At 36.1% G+C, this 21227-nt stretch overlaps 1 pseudogene; it reads left to right on the plus strand.

The window, feature by feature from the left end:
• LOC148938910 (uncharacterized) overlaps window positions 1-19849 on the plus strand; it is a 75660-nt pseudogene extending 55811 nt beyond the window's left edge.
• Window positions 19850-21227: the final 1378 nt, after the last annotated feature.

The raw sequence follows: 21227 nt of genomic DNA on the forward strand, positions 1-21227 counted from the left end.
CAAATGGTGTATTCACTTTAGTCCTAACTCAATAATATGATTTCACATATATTGACCAAATTTTGAGGATAAGCTCCCAGGCCCAAAGTCTAAAGCTCTTTTTTGATCCTGGGAGCTTGGACTCTGGAAGCTGAAGAGCTAAAGTATCAAAGCTTTGATCCTGGAAGCTAGATCCGGTTTCAGCAAAGGTTTATATTTACCTTTGAATCTGGCGCCCAAGTTAAAAATAAAATTATACTGACATCAAATTGATTATTTGAATACTTATTTGGCCGAAAATGTAAGTATGAATTATTTTTCAAATAATGAAAACACTGTATAGGGCATCATAAGCCCAAGCAAGGCAAACGCCCGCATGCATGTAATACAAGCATTTTTAATTTATCAGAACCCAAAAATGAATGACATATTTGAAATATTTCTGAACGCCCAGAAAGAACCCAAAGTTGATCTCTCCTGTAACTTAATATGTCTCTGCGAAATGTGTTTGCCGACAGAAGCCAAATATCATATCTAAAGTTAGCAAATCACAGATAGTGCGGGTATACAAAAAAGAATTCTACTGAGGGGGAGCCGGATTTCCGGCCATTATTTCGTAACAATCAGAAATAAAACAAAAACACATTTTTGTTTTTAGCTGAAAGTAAGCAGGAGCATCAAAACTTGAAACGAACAGAAATAATTAAGTATATCAGGGGGGGGGGGGTAGCACCTTTCATAATAACATACTGTCTACGTCGAGGTTTGCCTTTTTGTCCCTGTTATTTAAAAATAATCAAAAAACACAAGGGCCGTTTAATCGGAATAATAACCCTTTAAAAATATTCTAGAAAAGTCAAAATTTATCGTAAAGAAAGAGGTATTGAGACAGGAGCAACCCCCCTCATACAGCACACCCAAGCATCAATTCATAAAACCAAATATTAAGTTGTTTTACCTTTGGTACAGCATATTCTTCTTTCTTCTTTAAACAGCAATTTTTACTGGAGGCGAAGAAGAAAAAGCGCAAGGAACTCGCGAACTCGCAAAATCCCATGCGATCTGGTGTATGTTTAATAATATGTCTATGTGACCCAACACTGAATGAAATATTTTGAATACTTGTAACACCCAAAGTTTATCTTTCCTGTAATTTGAAGTCAAATTTCCCCTCCTGTAACTTGATATGATCTATATTTGTTTGGGTTCTTGGGCGTTGGGCAACTGGTTTTGTTGAATAAAAAAGTCACGAAGTCTTTTAACAGTGGGGCACCTATTACATTTTATGGTCAATTCCTGGGACATTGTTTTTCACTTAATAAAAATATTGTATATGGCATAATAAGCCCAAGCGGGGCCAAGCGAGGCTAAAGCCCGCATGTGTGTAATACAAGCATTTTAATTTGTAAGGAGCGAAGACTGAATGACATATCTCAAATATTTGTAACACGCAAATTGCCTCTTTGTGAAATGCGTTTGCCGACAGAAGTCAAATCTCCCCTCCTGTAATTGATACTGATCTCTCTTTGCCATATTCACCTTGCCGACACAATGCACTTGCTGACATAAATTGAATGTGAGTAGTAGAATTCTTTTGTTTATGCCCGCAACATCTGTTATTTGCTAACTTTAGATATGATACTTTTTTAAATCGCTATTTAAAGAGGAAATGGACTATAAATTTGCTGTGCTATAGGTATAGGTAATGCTAGTATTTATTTTTGAAGTTGGGAGCTGTGGGTTCTGGGCGCTAAAGTATTAATGAATTTGGGTTCTTTTGGCACTAGCGGGCGCTGGGCTTTAAAGTATCGTTGGTATTTGCCTACTTGACAGGTCCTATACCTACTGAAATTTTGAACAAACAACATTTATTTTAATTTTCAGTTACCTGTTTCTTTTCTTTGGCTTTAGTTCTGACAGTGCAATTTTAGTTATTTGAGTAGAATTTAAGCCATATAAAGTTTTTTTTTTTAAGTTTACAAAATGTCTTTGCATATCTTTAAAACCTTATAAATTTGAACTGAGCAAAGCTATGAAGCTGAAAACAATTTTGTTGGGTATTTATTTAGCCTTGGCCCCCTCATAAGGAGACATGTTAAGAAAACAATTCTTACTTTAAAATATGTATAATGATCCTAGTTCTTATATTATCCAAGGGGAGAACCTTTATCATAAAGTCTTTCCTCTAAAAATCCTCAAAAGTGAAAAAGTTTCCAAATATCACCACGTTTTTAATTCAATGCTTAAGTCTTTTGAAATTGCTGATGTAAACTGCTGCCAAATAAGTTGTTTTATAGATAGCGTTTAGCACGTGTTTAACACGTGTGTCAAAAAACGTGTTTAAAGAAAAAGTAGTGGTATATTGAGATTATAGAAATTAATTTAAGCAGAAGATCTATTAAGCACTTAATTTAAGCAGAAGATCTATTTTGCAAGGTTTCACTTATATAACACACTGATTTTTAAAGGTCAGGACCCTCTAGAGGGAGAAGAAGTGGAGGTAAGTACTTCAAAATACCTTCCTGGGACATACCTTAGCCTGTAGAACCATGCATGAAAGCTTTATTTTCCTAACCCAGCCTCTTTCCAGGATAGACAAAAGTAGCTAAAATAGAATTCTGCTGTCCTTTTGAAGATAGAAAAAATGTCATGTTCCTTACTGGTCTAGTCCACAGCATCCACAACCCCAGGGCCTTTCCCTGAATTGGTTCTTTGGTTAAGCTGCAGATTAGTTAATTTAAATCCGAACTACGTGTGGGGTTGCTTAGTAAGAATACCTCCGAAACAGATTGAGCTTGATTGAATTCTTTTTTGTTTCTGACTCTGCCTCACTTACTTTTTCCTCAAATTAATAAAAAAAAATCCACAAAAGGAGTTTTTTAAAGAAAATCAAAGAGCTATATTAAGCAAAAGATGAGCAGAAAGAAAGTCAAACAATTTTTCAAACGTAAAACTAATATAAATCCCGATCGTAATTAGATAAGTAGATTTAATATTTGGAAGTAGAATAGTCCGAACATAAGAATTCTATTACCAAAATAAGTAGAAGTGGAAAAAGTGCTTAAGTACCATGATTGTAAACGGCTAGTATTTGGGCAATCCTTTGTTGTCGTCCATCTCTTCCCATATAGGGCCCCTGGAAAATGTCTTGAAAGACTCTCGTGGAGACTAGCAACATGAGTGCCCCTAATGGCGGACTTTGGAACTAAAATTTCTGATGTCAACCAGTATTATGAACTTTACTCCTTCCCATTAACAAATACTATATGTGGACAATGTGCAAATTGCGTAGCTTAAAGCCCTTCCTCTCGGGACTATGGGAGGGGTTTTCATCCCCATAGGCATAGTTTTCGGACTTCTCAGCTATCCTGAATCCAATGGCTGTATCAAAATTTTGATCGGATGTCTTTTGACAAAAAAGGACCGTGAGATGGGGACTCGTTACCATCCTATTTTTTTGGTCAATTAAAAAGGCACAAGAACTTTCGATTTACTTTCGAATGAGCCCTCTGCCAATATTACAATGCCATTAGTTCGATAAGACCATCCATGTGAAAATGGTCACACATTTTTGTGGATCAAAGCTTGAAACCTCTGTAGATAGGTTTCTTAACATAATGAATCTAAAAATGTTGTTTTTATTTAGATCTCTTGACATCTTGGGGTAGGTTATCCCCCTTTTTCCAGAATAAGGCAAATTTTCTGAGGCTCATAGCTTTTTATGGGTAACATTGGACTTAGTGAGTTGTATATATTTAGGATCAACGTATGAAGTCATATCTTTTGTTGTATCTCGTATCTATTGTCAGGAAAATTTCGTTTTTTAATGTTTCGGTTACTATTGGACCGAGTCGCTCCTTACTCACAGTTCGTTACTATAACCTATTTGATTTTAATTAAAGCCATGTTTGCCACGTCAGTGTCAAACTCGTAAAGATAAACAGAAAGTTTTTTTGATAAACCAAGTGTTTTTTTTTGTTTGTTTGATAGTTTTTTCTTCTTTTTGTTTTCCCTGGGCATGATAGCATTGAACCAATGGTCCTAGGTTACCTGGGAGAGGGCTCATTCAATTAAAATCTCATTCTCCTTTTAATTAGCAAAAGAAATCACGCAACAGCAATTTGTGTTTTCTGTCATCTCGGGGGAGGGAGGAGGAGCAAAACAACAGTTTTGAATCGCCAAGGCTTGACGGTATCCTTCTTAGTGAGAAGAGTAACATTTATTGTCGTTTTCGTATGCTTAAAGTTTGAGGTAATACCAAGTTTTCATTTTTTATGAACGAGGGGAGACTGAAAATAGGGAGGGAAGGTGGGAACTGAAGAGAAACTTGAACTGTGTTATAGTCGCATTATACCAGGTGCGGAATCTAAATGCCGGGCAGCGTATTAATACGTTGCCGAAGAGGTTTGATTGGCGGCTCATTAAAAAGATAATGATTGCATCTGGCACCTTTTAACATAGAAAATATGACTATGGAAGTGTCATTACCACTTAGAGGCAAATATGCCACAAAAAAGCCGCTGCTTCTTAGAATCAGTATTTAGAATATCATATTTGGTATGGGTCAGTTTTCAGTCCATTGGTCCCTCAAATCAGAGAAACGGTCTTCTCCTTTTCTCAGTTCTTTGAACCCTCGGACACTGGAAATAAACAGTGCTAGAAATTTAACACTTTGGGGTGTTTTCCCCTTTTTAAAACATGATGAGAAGATTAAGCAAACTATATGTTAATTACATAATATGAACATTCTTCTCAAACAATAGCAAAAAATCTATTTTTTTTTAGCTGAATACCCCTCCAAATAAGTTATAGAGCTGAAAAACAGAAAATCTTATGTCATAAAAGTCCCTCCCTTGTCTATTCCAGGTATAAATTACACTGTCCCTCAGACAATGCCTATCGTAGATACGCACTAGTATGACCATAAGAGTGAGAGAGATCTGAGTCTTTTCCTAGGGTTTAAAAAAAATACTTCCCCTGCTACACTGTGTGGAGATCAGAAGGTAAGATACCTTTTGTACCACCGACCCTAGTTTCTGTCCGTAAGAAACTGTTTTCTGGCTTAGGCCTATAACCGTTCCTCTTGTTCTAATCTAGTGATTAAATTAACAAACAAAACAAGTTTTTTTTTAACTGAAAGTAAGGAACGAAATTATAACTTACAACGAACAGAAATCATGCCGTATATGAAAGGGGCTGTCCCCTCCTCAAAGCTTCGCTCTTTACGCTAAAGTTTGACTCTGTTTTACTACTTCATTTCTTAAAACAATAAAAAATTTATCTTAAAGAACGAGGCGTTTAGGAGGGGATAGCCCCCTTTCATGTACGGCATAATTTCTGTTCGTTTTAGACTATATTGTTGCTCCTTACTTTCAGTTAAAAAAAATATTTAATTTCTGAACGTTTTTGAATTAATGCAGCTTTTATTTTGGCTCTTCATACAGGAAGAATTAAAACTAAATTTTCATATTAATTTTACTTTTTTTTTGGCTAATTTGGCTAAATGGCTTTCCCGAAATTTTGTTCTGATGTAACTTACGAATTAACTTACGTAACGAACTTCTATATTCGTATATTTTTATTACGTATATTAGGGAGTTCACCCCTAGTCAATACCTCGATTTCTACGCTAAAGTTCAAATTTTGTTCCAATTCTTTAAGAATGACCTCTTAATAACAAAGGCCGTTAATTAGCACAAATAGCTCTGATAAAAGTACAAAAAAAACTTTAGCGTGAAGAGCGAGGCAATGAATACGGGGCGAACCCAATATTATACGTAACCATTTCTATTCATTTTAAGTTTTGATGTTGCTCCTTACATTCAGTTAAAAAAATTATTTTTTTTAATTTAATTTCTGGTTTTGTTAAATAATGCTGGGAAATTTGGCGCCCCCTTCATTACAATTTCCATTCCCCCATGAAAACTTTTTCAATGGAAAGATCCTCCCATGTACCGCCCGACCCCTCCCCCCAACTAACAGAAAAAATCCCCCTGAAAACTTCTGTTAAATGCATCCGTGATCTTTCTTCTGGCAATAATATACAAATTTGCACATTTTTGCAGATATGAACTTGAAACCTATGTAATAGGGTTTTCTGATACGCTGAATTTGATGGTGTGATTTTAATTAAGATTCTTTCACTTGTAGGGGGTATATTCCCCCTTATACAAAAATCATGTAAACTTTCTCAGACTCGTAGCCTTTGATGAGTAATATTAAACTTAATGAAATTAATATATTTAGAATCAGCATTACAAGCCCATTAGTAGTGATCTATATAAGGGTTTCAACCCTACAAGGAAACCTACGCTTGTGGCATGAATATATAGTGCAGTTTCACACCTACGCACCTTACCATGGACAGTCATCTATTGATACAGACGGCACATGTCTTACCAGACGGGTTTCTGAGGCAACACCCATTTTTTGGGGCCAATCAGACATGTATAAGGAAATATACAAGAATATACTGTGCTGATCCTACGCCTGGGGCATGGATATGTGTGCAGTTTAACCGGTACATTGGCTTACCAAGGGCAGTCACCTATTACTACAGACGGTCACACTTTACCTGGTAAATTCATCTATTACTAGAACACGTTTTTTTCCTGGTTCAACAGTCAGAATAAAACTTCCTCATATCGTATATTCAAAGATGGTCTTTTTCTAAAAATACTGATTTTGACCTGGAGGGCTTATATTCACGTTTTGTCACTTTCAATAAAGATGGAATTACTGTTTCTGAATCAGTTGAAGAAAACAACTTGATATAACTCTTTTATAGTTAAATTAATTCATTTTCATATGATGAACTCGAAAAGAATTTTGAGGGTAAGTGAATATACATTATTCTTGAATTATCCTAAAAAACGTAATCTTTTTCCTATAGCTATATGCCATATGTCTTTCGAATTGACAATGGGTTACATATCTACAACAAAATTCGCGTGCTTTATAACAGCTGTTTAAGGTATTTTGACTAAAAGGGTACGTAGCCGCTTCTCGTAAAATTCTATTCATATTTCACTGCAGTCTTAATTAAGCGAACTGAACGATACGATCATCGTTTAATCGGCTAATAATCAGCTACTTGTATGCGTGCGTGTATATTTACTCATGGGGGTAATTATTGAAGAAAAGAAAAAGAGGAGTTGAGGGAAGGGGGTTGAGGATGAGGGGAAGGAGTTGAGGGACGCTACCCCCCCCCCAGTAAAATTCTGGATAAATATCAAACGTAGCTAATAGTCAAAATTGTTTTTTTTCATTTCTTTATGTATCGTATTTAAAAATATGTTTTATGGCACCCATACAGATATAGGCTATTTGGCTCAAAATGCTTCTTAAGTACTTTACAGAAACATCTAATTTTTAAGACTAGAATTGAACAATACGTCTCCTTTAAAAATAAACAATATCATTAATGTATTTGGAGTGGGCTTTGGTTTTGGGGAGGTGGGGACGCTACCCCTATTAAAATTCTGAATAAAATATCAAACGAAGCTAATAGTCAAAATTGTGTTATTTTTTCTTTTATCATATGTTGAAGTGGCGTTCTTTTTTTATATGTAGTTTAAGATGATTTAGGCCAATATGCTTATAAGTTACCTAGTGAAAAAATGAAATTAATTTTTATTCCAGGATGATGATATTCAAACTTCCGGCCAAAAGCGAGTGAAGTTGGATGTCACTCCTGACAACACTGACAGGCGCTTAATACAATCCTTGAACTTGAGGAGGGATAGTATAATCCGCAACGCACCCCATTCAGATGTACAAGGGGTTTCTAACGACCTACCTGCAATTTCTAAGGTAACCCCCATTTATCAGATAGTTTTCAACTTTATAACGTGCTCACAATTACGCAAAGCATATTCTCTTTTAACTAACAGGAAACAATTATCTTCACACCTCTTAGTCAGCATTACACTCCAAGTACACTACAGGATTAAACCGAGTTAAAAATTGTCATTATTGCCAGCGATTGCTAAAAAAACTTTGAGACATGAAGGTGCATGTGTTGCATACTCATGGGGTATTATTATTAGAGAAGAAGAGGGGGGATACGGAAAAGAAGTCGGGATGTTGAATAAAATGGGTGGGGGATGGGAAAAAGAGAGGGAAAAAAACCTTAATCAGATAGTGCCTTAATCTCTCTACATGACTATTGACACTTATTTAGTACCTGGTAAACACGTGAGTAGAACTGTATTGAAATGCTTCATGGGAAATAGCTTATCGCTTCTTACTGAGGTATTGGCAGCTCTATGACAGATATTTTTTTATCATATCTTATTTTATTGTTATTAGCCAAACTGTGCGTTATGTTTGTGCCTTTCAAGTAGTAAATATGTATCTGGGCTTTTCTTCTGCTCAATTTTTTTCAGTGAAATTAATATAATAGGAATGGTGAAATATAAAATTTATTAAGCTCTCTTTGGCTACTTTATATGATTGAAGTGGACAGGTATCTAGCCAATATAATGCTAGGAAGGAAATTAAGTTTTGAGGGGGTGAAAAATTGACATAGTCTTTTAACTTTATAAAATAGAGAATATTTCACATGGAAAATAAACCCTGTTTTTATAGATTAAGATCAATGAATTAGCGCCACCATCAGCTCAAGAAGCACTTATTTGTAGTGAACCTGCGTCAATCATTGCGCCGCCAGAAGGTGCGTGTGTTGCAACTCATGGGGTATTATTATTAGAGAAGAAGAGGGAGGGATATGAAAAAGGAGTAGAGATGTTGATGAAAAGGGGTGGGGGATGGGAAAAAAGAGGGAAAAACCTGAATCAGATAGTGCCTTAACCTCGCTACATGACTCTTGGTACTTATTTAGTACCTGGTAAACACGTGAGTAGAACTGTATTGAAATGCTTCATGGGAAATAGGTTATCGCTTCTTACTGAGGTATTGGCAGCTCTATGACAGATATTTTTTTATCATATCTTATTTTATTGCTATTAGGCAAACTTCACGTTATGTTTGTGCCTTTCAAGTAGTAAATATGCATCTGGACTTTTTTTCTGCTCAATTTTTTTCAGTGAAATTAATATCATAAAAGTGGTGAAATATAAAATTGATTAAGATCTATTTGGTTACTTTAAATAATTGAAGTGGACAAGTATTTAACCAATATAATGCTAGGAGGGGAAATTAAGTTTAGAGGGGGTGAAAAATTTACATAGTCTTTTAACTTTTTAAAATAATGGATATTTCACATGGAAAATAAACCCTGTTTTTTATATATTAAGATCAGTGAATTAGTACCACCATCAGCTCAAGAGGCACTTATTTGTAGTGAACCTGCCCCAATCGTTACACCGCCAGGAGAGTTTAGAGACGACAATATTCTAGTTGTTGATAATATGGAGTGGGTAAGTGGCTTTCTAAATGACTGTTTTGGAGACATGACCGGTCTAAATGACTTAACTTGTGACATAGATATGGTGGAGGACCCGGAATGGACAAATAGATGTGTTAATGTGTATTTAGGTGATAGTACTACAAGTGCATCTAAACCAGGTCCTAAGAAAGAAATTCCGTCACAAGACAACAAAGGCAGGCTTGATCAACTATCCCCAAATACCCTGGAAGCAATACTCAGTGAATTAGATGATTTTACACCAGGGCCCACTAATGCAATTGAACAGACTGAGGGTGGTGCTATTGAGAATTCTATCCCACCCCCACCATTGAGGTTAACGATAATACTAGTAGTAGTGAAACAATACCCCCGTCAACATTTACACTTCCAGATTTTTTCCTTTCTAACTCTGCCTTGCACCATACGAATGTCTAAAGCTCAAAATTAAGTGATCATTTTAACTCTCTAGTTTCAGAGGATATAATAACACATCCCCTGGATATTACTCATTTATATGTTAACAAGATTCGAACCATTCTTGAACAACATATGGGGGCGTGGGGAGGGAGAGACAGTTTAAAAGCATCAATAGCACTAAATTTTTTTAATGAAAATGCGAGTGAGCTCTATTCAAAATACTTGCATACAGAGATGTTAGCAATTCGACCGTATTTATCAAATTATGAGAAGGTTTTTTAGATTGCATTAGTAGTATTGTAACTAAACTGGAGAATCATAACGAGGGGGTAGCGGGTCGGTTGTTTTATTTATTGAGAGTTTAAACGTTAACATCTGTAAATTTAAAAAGGATTTTATTTTAAGGGGTGAGGCTGAGGGAGGGAGGGCAATTGAATTAAAATATCATTCTGATTTAGAGGGTTGTAGGGGGATACAACGAATCTGTTTCGATGCGAGGTTACAGTGTTTCAAGTATGCATTTTTGTTTGCCGCCTATAGACCCCTGCAAAAAGATGCTTCTAAGAAAAAGTTGGACGATCTTGCAGTTAATGGTAGGGAGGGGTCAAAATTTCCTAAAGTAGATTTTAATTGTTTAAATGGTAAATTTCCCGTAGCATTAAAAGGAGTAGATATTTTTGAGCGGGCTAATGCACATTTAAAGATTGGTGTTACGGTGTTGCAATATGAAACAGAGTTTGAGGAGGGTCAGCGTTCTGATAAAAAAGGTGTATTATTTCCAGTGCGGACTCCGTCCATTGAGTCAGTGGAGCATTGGGTTTGGCTTCTATACACGTCACCCACAGAGCCTGATTCAATAGGACAGTTTGATCCAATTACAGATATTAGTAGCGTTTTAAGTGAGGGTAAAAATCGGAATGTATGTTATTACTGTCCAACATGCCTGTCCAGATTGAGGACTGATTAAAAGTTAAAGCATCCCACGAGACACTGTAAACGTCATGGATACCAGGCTGTGGAAACGGTAAGCGGTGATAGAGCGATCTTACGTTTTAAGAACTTTCAGTACACACTCCTAAAGAGCATAAAGATCGCTTTAGACAGCGTAGTGAGACTCACGGACGTGTACGATTCGTCAAATCCAAATATTGTTAAAATACATGAAGCCATAGGGGTCTCTTACGCTCATGCGCTACGAGATTCTAGTAATACCATGCAAGTGTCGGATGTAGTTGAGTCGTTGGAAGGGGGTGAAGACTGCATGCGCTCGGCATTGACCAGTCTAACCAAAACAGCAAAGGGTGCAGTTTCTCGCCTTCATTACACAAACTATCCTATGCTCCTATCACCAGATGACAGATTGGCCATTAAAAATCGTAAAATATGTTGGGTTTGCAAGGGTGAATTTGATGATGGTGTTGGGAATGGGGGTAAGAGGAAGAGGATCGACCACGATCATTTGTGGCAGGAAATTACATCGGGAGGGAGTAACTTTAGAGGGGTTGCACATCAATCATGCAATTTAATCGTTAGACAGCAAAATTTCGTACCGGTTTTTATACACAATTCCAATTACCACTTAAAGTTTATTTTACCGCATTGTCCCGTATTGACAAGGGGGGAATTGTAGATAACACATGGATAGATGGTTCTTTTTCATATAATATCATACCCAATTCATCGGAGAAGCTACTGCTGCTAGAATTCTTGTGGAAAACAGTTGACATGGGTAACACGTGCCTGAATAAAATCTGTTTTTTAGACTCTTTCAGCTTCTTCCCAAAGTCCTTAAATCAATTGATTCAGGTACAGAAAATTCGACAATTTTGATAGCTTCCCCCTCCTTAAACAGCGCGTCTTCGATGAGGAAATGTATGATTTATTAATGTGTAAGGGCATATATGTGTATGATTACTACAACTCTGCCTCGAGGCTAGATAAGGTTTCATTACCGCCCATTGAAGCATTATACAATTCTCTTACTGAGAGTGAGTGCACCACTAGCAACTATGAATTTGCTAAGAGGGTTTGGGCAAAGGGTGGTTGTAAAAATGGGTGGGATTATTGTGAACTGTACTTGGCCAGTGGCGTACTCACTCTTCTGGACATTATGTGCAAAAATACGGATGAAATCTATGGGGAATATGGGTTAGATTTAGGGTATTATTTTCCCACTCCTCATCTGGTGATGGACTTGACACTTAAAATCAGCAAAGAAGAAATAGATCTGATCACCAATTTGGATCAGCATCTTTTTCTAGAGAGATCAATGAGGGGTGGGTGTGTTTTTCAGGGGAATCGTATCATGAAAACTGATCTGACCGGACAGCACACCGATGAAAAGTCAGACGCAGTTTTATGGATATGAATTCCCTTTACTCGTTAGCAATTTCTCACTACTGTTTGCCGTATGGGAATTACAAATGGCTTAACAATCCATGTGCTTCGAATTTCCCCAACATTGCTACCGTTGAGGAAAATACGGCACAAGGATAGTTTTTTTTAAATTGACGGTGAAATACTCATGGAAATCCATGACTCGGTAAAAGACTTTGTTTTCCCGTGCATAAATAGGCCAGTGGGTACGGACTCTCTAAGCCCCTACAATTTATCTTTAGTAGAAGATGGGAATATGCATTGGGTGCCTTCAAAACAAAAACTTATTGCCGACCTCAACCCGAAACAGAATATCGTTGTACATCACGTGCATTTGAAATGGATGGTGTCCAATGGCTTCAAAGTCACAACGATTCATAGAGCCCTCCAATTTGATCAAAAGCCTTACATGAAAACGTTTATTGACACCTTTGTCAGTAAACATTCACAAGCGAAAACGAAGGTTGAGAAGGAAATCTGTAAACTCATATTAAACTCAGCCTTCAGTAAAATATGCGAAAGCGTACAAAACAGAAGTCGATGTGACATTGTAACCAATCCCAAAGATTGTGCTCGAATCATTGCGGATCCAAACTTCTCATCGTTCACAATCATAGACTCTGATATGGTGCTCCTACATCGTAATAAAAGAATCATTGTTTTAAATAAAATATTGCAAGCGGGACTGCAATAATAGAAATATCTAAAAAACTCATGTTGTCATTTTATTATAATGTATGCAAGGTACAATGGCCGATGGAGGGAAAAGTTCAAGTGTATTACGGGGACACTGATTCACTCCTGTTAAAAGTTAAAACTGAAAATTTGTTAAATGATTTGGAAAATGGCGAGTACATTAGCTCACGAATGGACTACACCAACGGGAATGAATCCTTCTACCCAGAGCTAGCGAAACGACCAGGCCCCAAATCAATTGTTAATGTTAAAATCTGAAACGGGAAGTGATCTGATATCCAGTGGTGTTTTTCCTGGGCCGAAGGTATACTGTGCAGAAATGCACAACAAGGATATCAAACAAGTTTGCAAGGGGGTACCTAGACACTTTGTAAAAAATAATTTCGACATGAGTGTCTATCGAAACTGTGTTGAACGTAGTTTAGTCCCAAAGAGCGAAAGTCATGGCGGTTCGCTCTTCACAATTTAAAAACTACAGAGTTAGAGTTGAGAAAAACGCCATGTCAGCCATATCAGACAAAGTCTATGTATTTGAAGATGGTGTGAAGGTACTACCACACGGTCACTATTTAATCTCAGACCGAGTTGAATGTTTAGAGTATAGAAAACAACACGGTCTGAAAAAAATAACTTAAATTCATTCAAAGTGCAAGGTGGGTGGTGTGTGTTTTAAATTCTGTTTTCTTTTTTCAAACAATTTTTAATATATTTGCAAGGCAGAGCAGATACTTCTTCATAATTTCCACCATTTAGAGTTATTTAATGTCCCCCTCCGGCTCGGCCCGGCCCGCAGCGCTTTCTGGCCGCCGCAGCGGCCGCCCTGGCTTTCGGCTGCCGCCGTGGCAGCCCCCGAGGGGTGGGGGGCCGATTTCAAATTAAAAAATGTTGTAAATTAAAAAATGTGATATTATTTTAAGTATATTGTTTAATAAATATTGTATTTTTTATTATAAATAAATAAATAAAAAAAGTGTATTTATTAAAGGTATTTTTTTTCTGGTGCTTATTTAAAATAAATATTGTATTTTTGTTATAAATAAATATATTAAAAAAGTGTATTTTTCTTGTTTAATGTGCTTTTTTGTTGTTTAATGTATTATTTGTAAAGTGCTACTACTTTTATGTAAATAATAAAAGAAAATATGATTCTTTATTGATTTTTTTCTTCTTCTCATTATTCTTGAACAGAGTAGTACTAATAAGGAAATTATTTAGTCATTAGACATATATAGTCTACAGTTAGTTGTAGGTGAACTGTTGAAGGGAACAGCAATATGTATCAATTTAAATCACTAATCAGATCGTTTCTGTGTGGTCCATCAATATCAGGCAAAACGACACTCTTAACTAAAATAATTAAAAATTGTGGTTAAATATTTATGGAAAAGCCGAAAAAAAATCTACTATTGTTACAGTATTTGGCAGGAGTCATACGATAAAATAAAAGCAATTGCCATATTGGGTGTGTAGATACTATTGATATAGGGGCTTGATGTTTTCAATATTATTGAACCAATCTCTTGGTTGATTATTAACGAATTAGCTGAATCTATTGAACAATGATCCCAGGGAATGCTACAACTGTTCACTGTTCGCTCTCATCATGAACAGATTTCCGTTACTCTGGTTCTACAAAATTTCTTTCATCAGAGCAAATGTATGCGAACAGTTGCTTTGAACTGCACCTACTATATCATCAAAAGAGTTGTTTGTGATTCTAGCTCGCTAATAACTCTCAGTAAACAAATATATCCCGGCGACCCAAAATTTCTACTTTCAGCGAACAATCAGGCAACTAATAAAGCCTACGACTACATCCTATTAGATATTAATCAAAATACACCCGAGGATCTGCGTGTAGTCACAGATATCTTTGACAATGAAATTATAGTATATTTCCCCGTGAACAGTTAAATAGGCTATTAGTTGCCATCATGACACTGAAGAAACTACAGGAAAATAGACATTTATTATCCGTTCTAAGCACTTCAAAACCCCCACTTAGGAAAGTCATACTCAAACATGGTATTGACAATAATTTCATTAATCTAATATCTGAACTTTGTTTAAATTTAACCGAGGGCAATGTTCAACTGCCAGAAGTAATTAAGCTACAGGCAAAGCAACATTGCTGCATTGTGCGTACATTGGCCTGTAAAAAGAAAGGAAACAATTTTAAAAGGAAACGTCTTGTTCACGTGGGCAATAGCTTTTTCACACTTTTACTGCCAATAATTGCAGAACTTGTAAATAGTTTTTTCTAGATGGCTAGACCCAATAAATTGACTCCAATAGAACTCGCTTTCTCACCCGTGGTACACTTTGAGGACAATCTGAGTAAATTCATTGACAATGAGAATATTGATGATGATTAAAACTGCTTTTACTTCAAGATAGACTTCGCCGAGTGGAAAAACTTGAGCCTTATCGAGCGACACCTAGTGGCATTAATCACAGAAAAAGGACCGTCTCCTCGGGATTCTTCTGCTATAGCTGGTGGAACACAATTAAAGGAAGACGACATGGATTCAATAGTGTCGAGCATTGGAAATCTAATGCCACGCTCATATCGTGAACAAAGTAAACAACTCTTAACATATCTCATGGAAAGTGGTCAAGATCATATTCAAGTTGGTAGCAATGGGAAAGGGATTATAATTCAGGGCAAGACCTATAATCTACTTGGTTTAATCTATGATATGGTCACAAATCGTGAAGGTCTATTATCATTTGACACTCATCTATACAACTCTCTAAATATATTAAACTTCCCCAAAAGTCTTATTAGCAATAGGCAAATTCTAAAAGAAAATTAAATGAACATGCACCCTCATCGTCAACACCAAGAAAACATGAACAAGAAGAAGAAGAAGAAGAAGGTTTTAAATCAATCTTGGAAAATACTAGAACACCTAGTGGAAACATTGATTTGACACTGAGGAGGAGGATGAGCACACCACCATCAACCACTAGTATACAAAGGAGTAGTGGATGTTACACAACGTGTTTACGTTCAAAATGGTTGAAGTTCTTAAACGTGCTTATGAAAATATTGGTGAAGTGGAAAGTTTAAGTTCCCCCACCACTCTTTCCAAAGTCACTGGTGTTCACACTAAAAGTGTACAAGACTATCTACAAAATGAAACAAGTTACACACTACTTAGAAATCAGAGGCTTCGTGCTATTCATTATCGAAAAACTAAAGCCTTTTTCCCCCTACATATAATACAAGCAGATCTCTTAACTCTAGATGAGATTCAAAGTCGTCAAAATACACCGTACAAGTACATTCTACTTGCAATCAGTGTTTATAATCGCTATGCATTTGCCATCCCATTGCGGTCAAAGAGAGGTGTTGAAGTTGCTCAGGCTATAGAAAGTATTCTCGAACAGGATTCGTATAAAACAATTCAAACGGATCACGGTAGTGAATTTGTTAATCCCCATGTTAAAAAAGTACTTATGAAATATAATACACTGCTCTATTATTCTCATAGTCCCATAACGGCTGCATTGACCTAACGATAGATAACAACTATTTGGCTTCATATTTCAAGACATTGTACATTGAAAAATACACCTGCTTTTATTCATGATTGAGATAAAATCATGTTGATTTATAATCAACGACCTCATCGATCATTGTTATATTCAACCCCAACGGAAGTTCATCATTCTGATCATGTTACAATTGATACTTTTCTTAAAAAATACTCCAATGAAACGATTGTGAAGAAGAAAAAATTCGATGTTGGTGATACTGTTCGAATTAAAAGAACAACTAATGTTTTTGAAAAGGGTAATTACTTGTGGTCAACTGAACTTTTTAAAGTGGCAAAAATCCTAGACACCAAACCCATAACATATCGTCTGCGAGATACCAAAGATGAACAGATTCTCGGTGGCTTTTATGACAATGAACTACAAAAAGTTAAAAATAATATTGAAATCTATCAAGTTGAAAAGATATTAAAGACTCGTACTCGCAGGGTTAAGAAACAGTTACTTGTTCGGTGGCTAGGATACAACTCTGATTTTGATTCTTGGATCGGTGTTGAAGATATTGACAATGCCCAATGATTTTTATGTAACAGTTGTGTCCAACGTCTCCGATCCTCTCTACAATGACTTGAATAAAACTCCCCCGCCATCAAATTGGACGATGGAAAGTATGAAGTGGCTCTTGTCGACTGCATTCTCAAAAATACCTATGGTATCCTGAGAAAGGATCGTGTGTATGAGATAAAAGTTATATCATTCGATTGGTCACTGTTTGTCGAGTATGAATGGGTTTAAACATTGAAATCTAGTGACTATCCGGATGTTACATTGAGATATAAAGAATATGGAACTATGACGAATTTGTGTCGTTTAATCAATAGAAAAATCTCAAATCGTAGGAATTCTTTCCATTTTAATTATTCAAGGAACACGATAGGATTTGCATTACCTCACCTGTTGACACTGAAGTAATTAATCACAATGATAATCTGCGAGATTTTCTTGGCTTTAAACAGAATATGATCAATGGGAAAAACGCAGACACTTTTAGCGGGATGGATCAAGTTATTTTTGCTGATTATCCACCTGGTCTCGCTTCGGACTCTTGTATATTTCTCTATGCATCCTTTGTGGAAACATCGAGAGTTGGTAATTCAAATGTCCCCCTCCTACTTGTTCTGGAACGAAAAACAACCCATTAACATGTTCATCAATATAATATAAAGAATCTTCAGCATGTTCCTGTAAACACTTCGTATTTGGAACTCTGTCAGTTAACACTAAGAAGTGAATTGGTGATCCTCTAGCAATAACAAAAGCCTTAGATGTGATTACATGTCATTTTCGAGCCATCATTTTCGAGACCGACTAAAATGAACACTAGAAGAATTCCATTTGTCTGTCCTGATATCAATTGCTATGTTAGTGCTCTGAGTCCACGTCAAATAGGTCATGGATTGGACTATTAAAAGGAACGTACTGCAATGTCTGGCTATGGTCTTGGTAGCTGGTTTTCTGGGCTATTTCGTTCTGCACTACCCCTTTCCAAAAAATATTTTGTACCTGCTGCATCAAATTTTGCTGCCTCAACACTACAGGACTGGGGGTCGGGTAAAAATTTCATCGAGAGTGTGAAGAAAAATATTAGATCTTTAAGAAGAGGCGTTGGTGAGTAATTAACATCTAAGAAAAATAGGAAGGGATCGAATAGGATGCGAGGGTGTCAGTTACTTATGAGTCCCTACCCAATCGGGAAACGAAGGACATCAACAACGAGTTTGAGGAATAAAACGAAGAAGACCGATAAGAAGAAAAAGAAAAAGATTGTTACATCAATGAAGGGTTTGTTCTCTTAAGTTGACCTATCTCCCCCACAAAGAATCACATCCATCAATCAGTTCCTCATTGAATCTGTTCAATGCTGAAAATGTTGATGTCAGTGTCAAGTATGGCTACTACGAACAATTTCATCCTCAACAATCCCTCTCGGAAAATATACACTTTCAGATATTTTGCAATGAGGACTAGTTCATTAATTTGTCTTCAAAATGTATTGATTTAAATGTTGCGGTGAAGAAAAAGTCAGACAATACAACTCCAACTGCTGCCTATGGTCTGTCCTATAAAAACTGTATTCTACACAACCTTTTAAACAAATTAATGTATTTCTTAATGGAACATTGGTGAGCACTAGCAATAATTTATCCAAATATGCAAGCTACATAAAATTTATGATGATGACACCAAAGGCATATAAGGAGTTGAGAGGACACTCACTGGGCTATGAATATCGATAAGGTGTTGATACTGACGGTGAGTTAACTAGTGCAGTGACCCAGGAGTATCATTTAGTTGGAAAATTAAATCATGAGATATTCAATATATCCCAATGGTTACCCAACAATGTCAAGATTGACATAAAGTTGCAACTAGCACCATCAAATTTCATTTTGAGAAAAACACTTGCTGCAGCACCTGATGCAAATGTCATCACTTCAGCAATTCTTCATGTTCGAAAACAACAGGTTATGAGCTCTGTTGCATTGGCAGTGGAAAAGCTAAGAGCCAGTGGTAACAACATTAAATTTCTTGTGCCCCATACGATCACCAATCAACGTCACATTGCCGCCGGCTTTCGCAGTTATATCGATTCATCATTTATCAATTGAAAAATCCCATCAAAACTTGCTTTGGCATTTGTGAAGAGTGCCATTGCCATTGGATCCTGGACTGCATTCACCCATGATTTTGATTTTTTGGTCTGTCTCGCCTTGTTTGCCAAATGAATTGAATTCCTCTCCACAGTCTATAATTTAATAAAAATCCTATAGAATTATATATGAGCTGACCTCTCTATCACTACATCATGATTCACAACTATCTGGAAGAGAAATAACTGATTCAATGCTTTAAGAAAATCATATTATAATTTTTTTGAATTTGAATAGCACCCATAATATGAGTATAGTACGAACGGTGAATGTACGTTTAGAGTGCACATTTGCTGATGCTTTGAATGAGAGTATCACGCTAATATCATTGAGTCAATTTGAAACCTATTGGGAAATCACACCCGACGGCAGTGTTCTACTAGACCTAGCACCATGAACACACGCCAAATAATCAACGTATTTGATATGGATTTATACAGGTCCCAGCACAAGTCATATTGCATTGCATCAGACTTCATTGAAAAAATTCCAACTGTTAAAAATACCCTAATCATTTTTAATAGCAGTCCATCGACTTTAAAGACGGGTCATTGGCTATGCATCTTTCAAACAGCGAAGAATATTGAATTTTTTGATCCTCTTGGCCTATCATATAAATTCTACACTCCACACATCAGCAACTTATTGAGAGCAGCAGGAAAACTATTATTCAAAATCAAAGGAGAGTAAAGGATTTAACGACTAAGAAATTCGGATTTCATGCACACTCTTTTTCATGTTCAGATGTCGTGGCTATACCTGCAAGCAGTTTCTAAACATTTACGTTGACATTCCTTGATTGAACGACTTTCTAGTGGAAAATATGCTTTCAAGGGTGTTTAATTTTGATCTTAGTGCCCTACGAATAAAATGTTCTGAAAATGTATGTGAAATTGTTTATTCATAAGAAATAATGTATATAAATGATAAAAAACAGAATTTTCTACTCTTTAGATTTCATCTACTACTACGTATAGTTATTTGTCGAGAACGACTAATGCAGGTAGATTATCTGACTTCACAGTATACTGATCCTGATGTGCTGCTATGTCAAGGTCACATTTTCTACAATAGAGTGTACATGTCTCTTTGTATAGTCAATGATACTATTCTCATTCATTCTATATTATTCGTATGTTTGAATGTGCTTATTTGAAGCAATGTCACAAAAAGTTTCCTCTATCGGTGAATCACAGTCCACCACAATAAAATAAAATCAGTGGGCTTATAATCATATTACTCATTGTATTCACAGCGATGATATAGAAACCAACTTCCTTTGTTGTTCCAACAGTTGAATCTTAAACCTGGCTCCTCCTCCCAGAACAATCTAAAGCCATTACGATACCAATTTCTTAGCAATAAACTAAAATCACGCTTAGGATTCTTTCCAATCATACCAGGATATGTATTCTCCCACTGATTATATTTATCATAGTGGCATTTTGAGCATAGGTGTCCTCTAAGATGAGAGTCACTCACCCCTTCAAGACAGGAATTACAACCTTTAATTAGTACAGCATATTTTCTATGCAATTTAAACGGGTTGCATTATTTGCACTTTTCATCATACTCATCAATCATTGTACAATTCTCACATGATGACCAGCTGCCCGGTGTATACATGCATAGTGGACATGTACGGAACATTTTTTCATGTGTTGACACTCTCACCGCCAAAATGAAACTGAGCTACTATCAACAAATTGAGTGAGATAGAGAGAGAGAGAGGGGTAAGTTATCCTTGAACAGCATCTTTCTCATGAAAAAATTCCTTAATTTCTAAGCTAGCGTACGTGTTTAAAAGAAAATCCACAATATCATTTTGCTGTTTCGTGATTAATATGTCAATAAATTGTGTAAATGCCTTTGGACCATGACGTGAAAGCTTAATGCAATAGTCTAATGATAGAGAATCAGTTTTCATTATATTGATAAGCATTCCCTGAGAAAATATCTTCCTTTGAATGGATAATTCCAGAAAATCATTATCTAGAATCAAACGTTTTTCCATAAACACAAGATTCCCCATGATTTTCTCTTTCTCAAATCTATCCATTTTTTAGAGTCATACAACTCTCACAGGCAACTTCAGAATAACCAGAAATCTTTTTCTACTCTAAAAATATACGCTAGTCTACTATAGAAAGAAAAATATCTTCGATTTAGAAACAATT

This window comes from Artemia sp. Qi Xiang Cuo, unplaced genomic scaffold (assembly GCF_049724085.1).
Source record: "Artemia sp. Qi Xiang Cuo unplaced genomic scaffold, ASM4972408v1 HiC_scaffold_32, whole genome shotgun sequence".
Lineage (NCBI taxonomy): Eukaryota > Metazoa > Arthropoda > Branchiopoda > Anostraca > Artemiidae > Artemia > Artemia sp. Qi Xiang Cuo.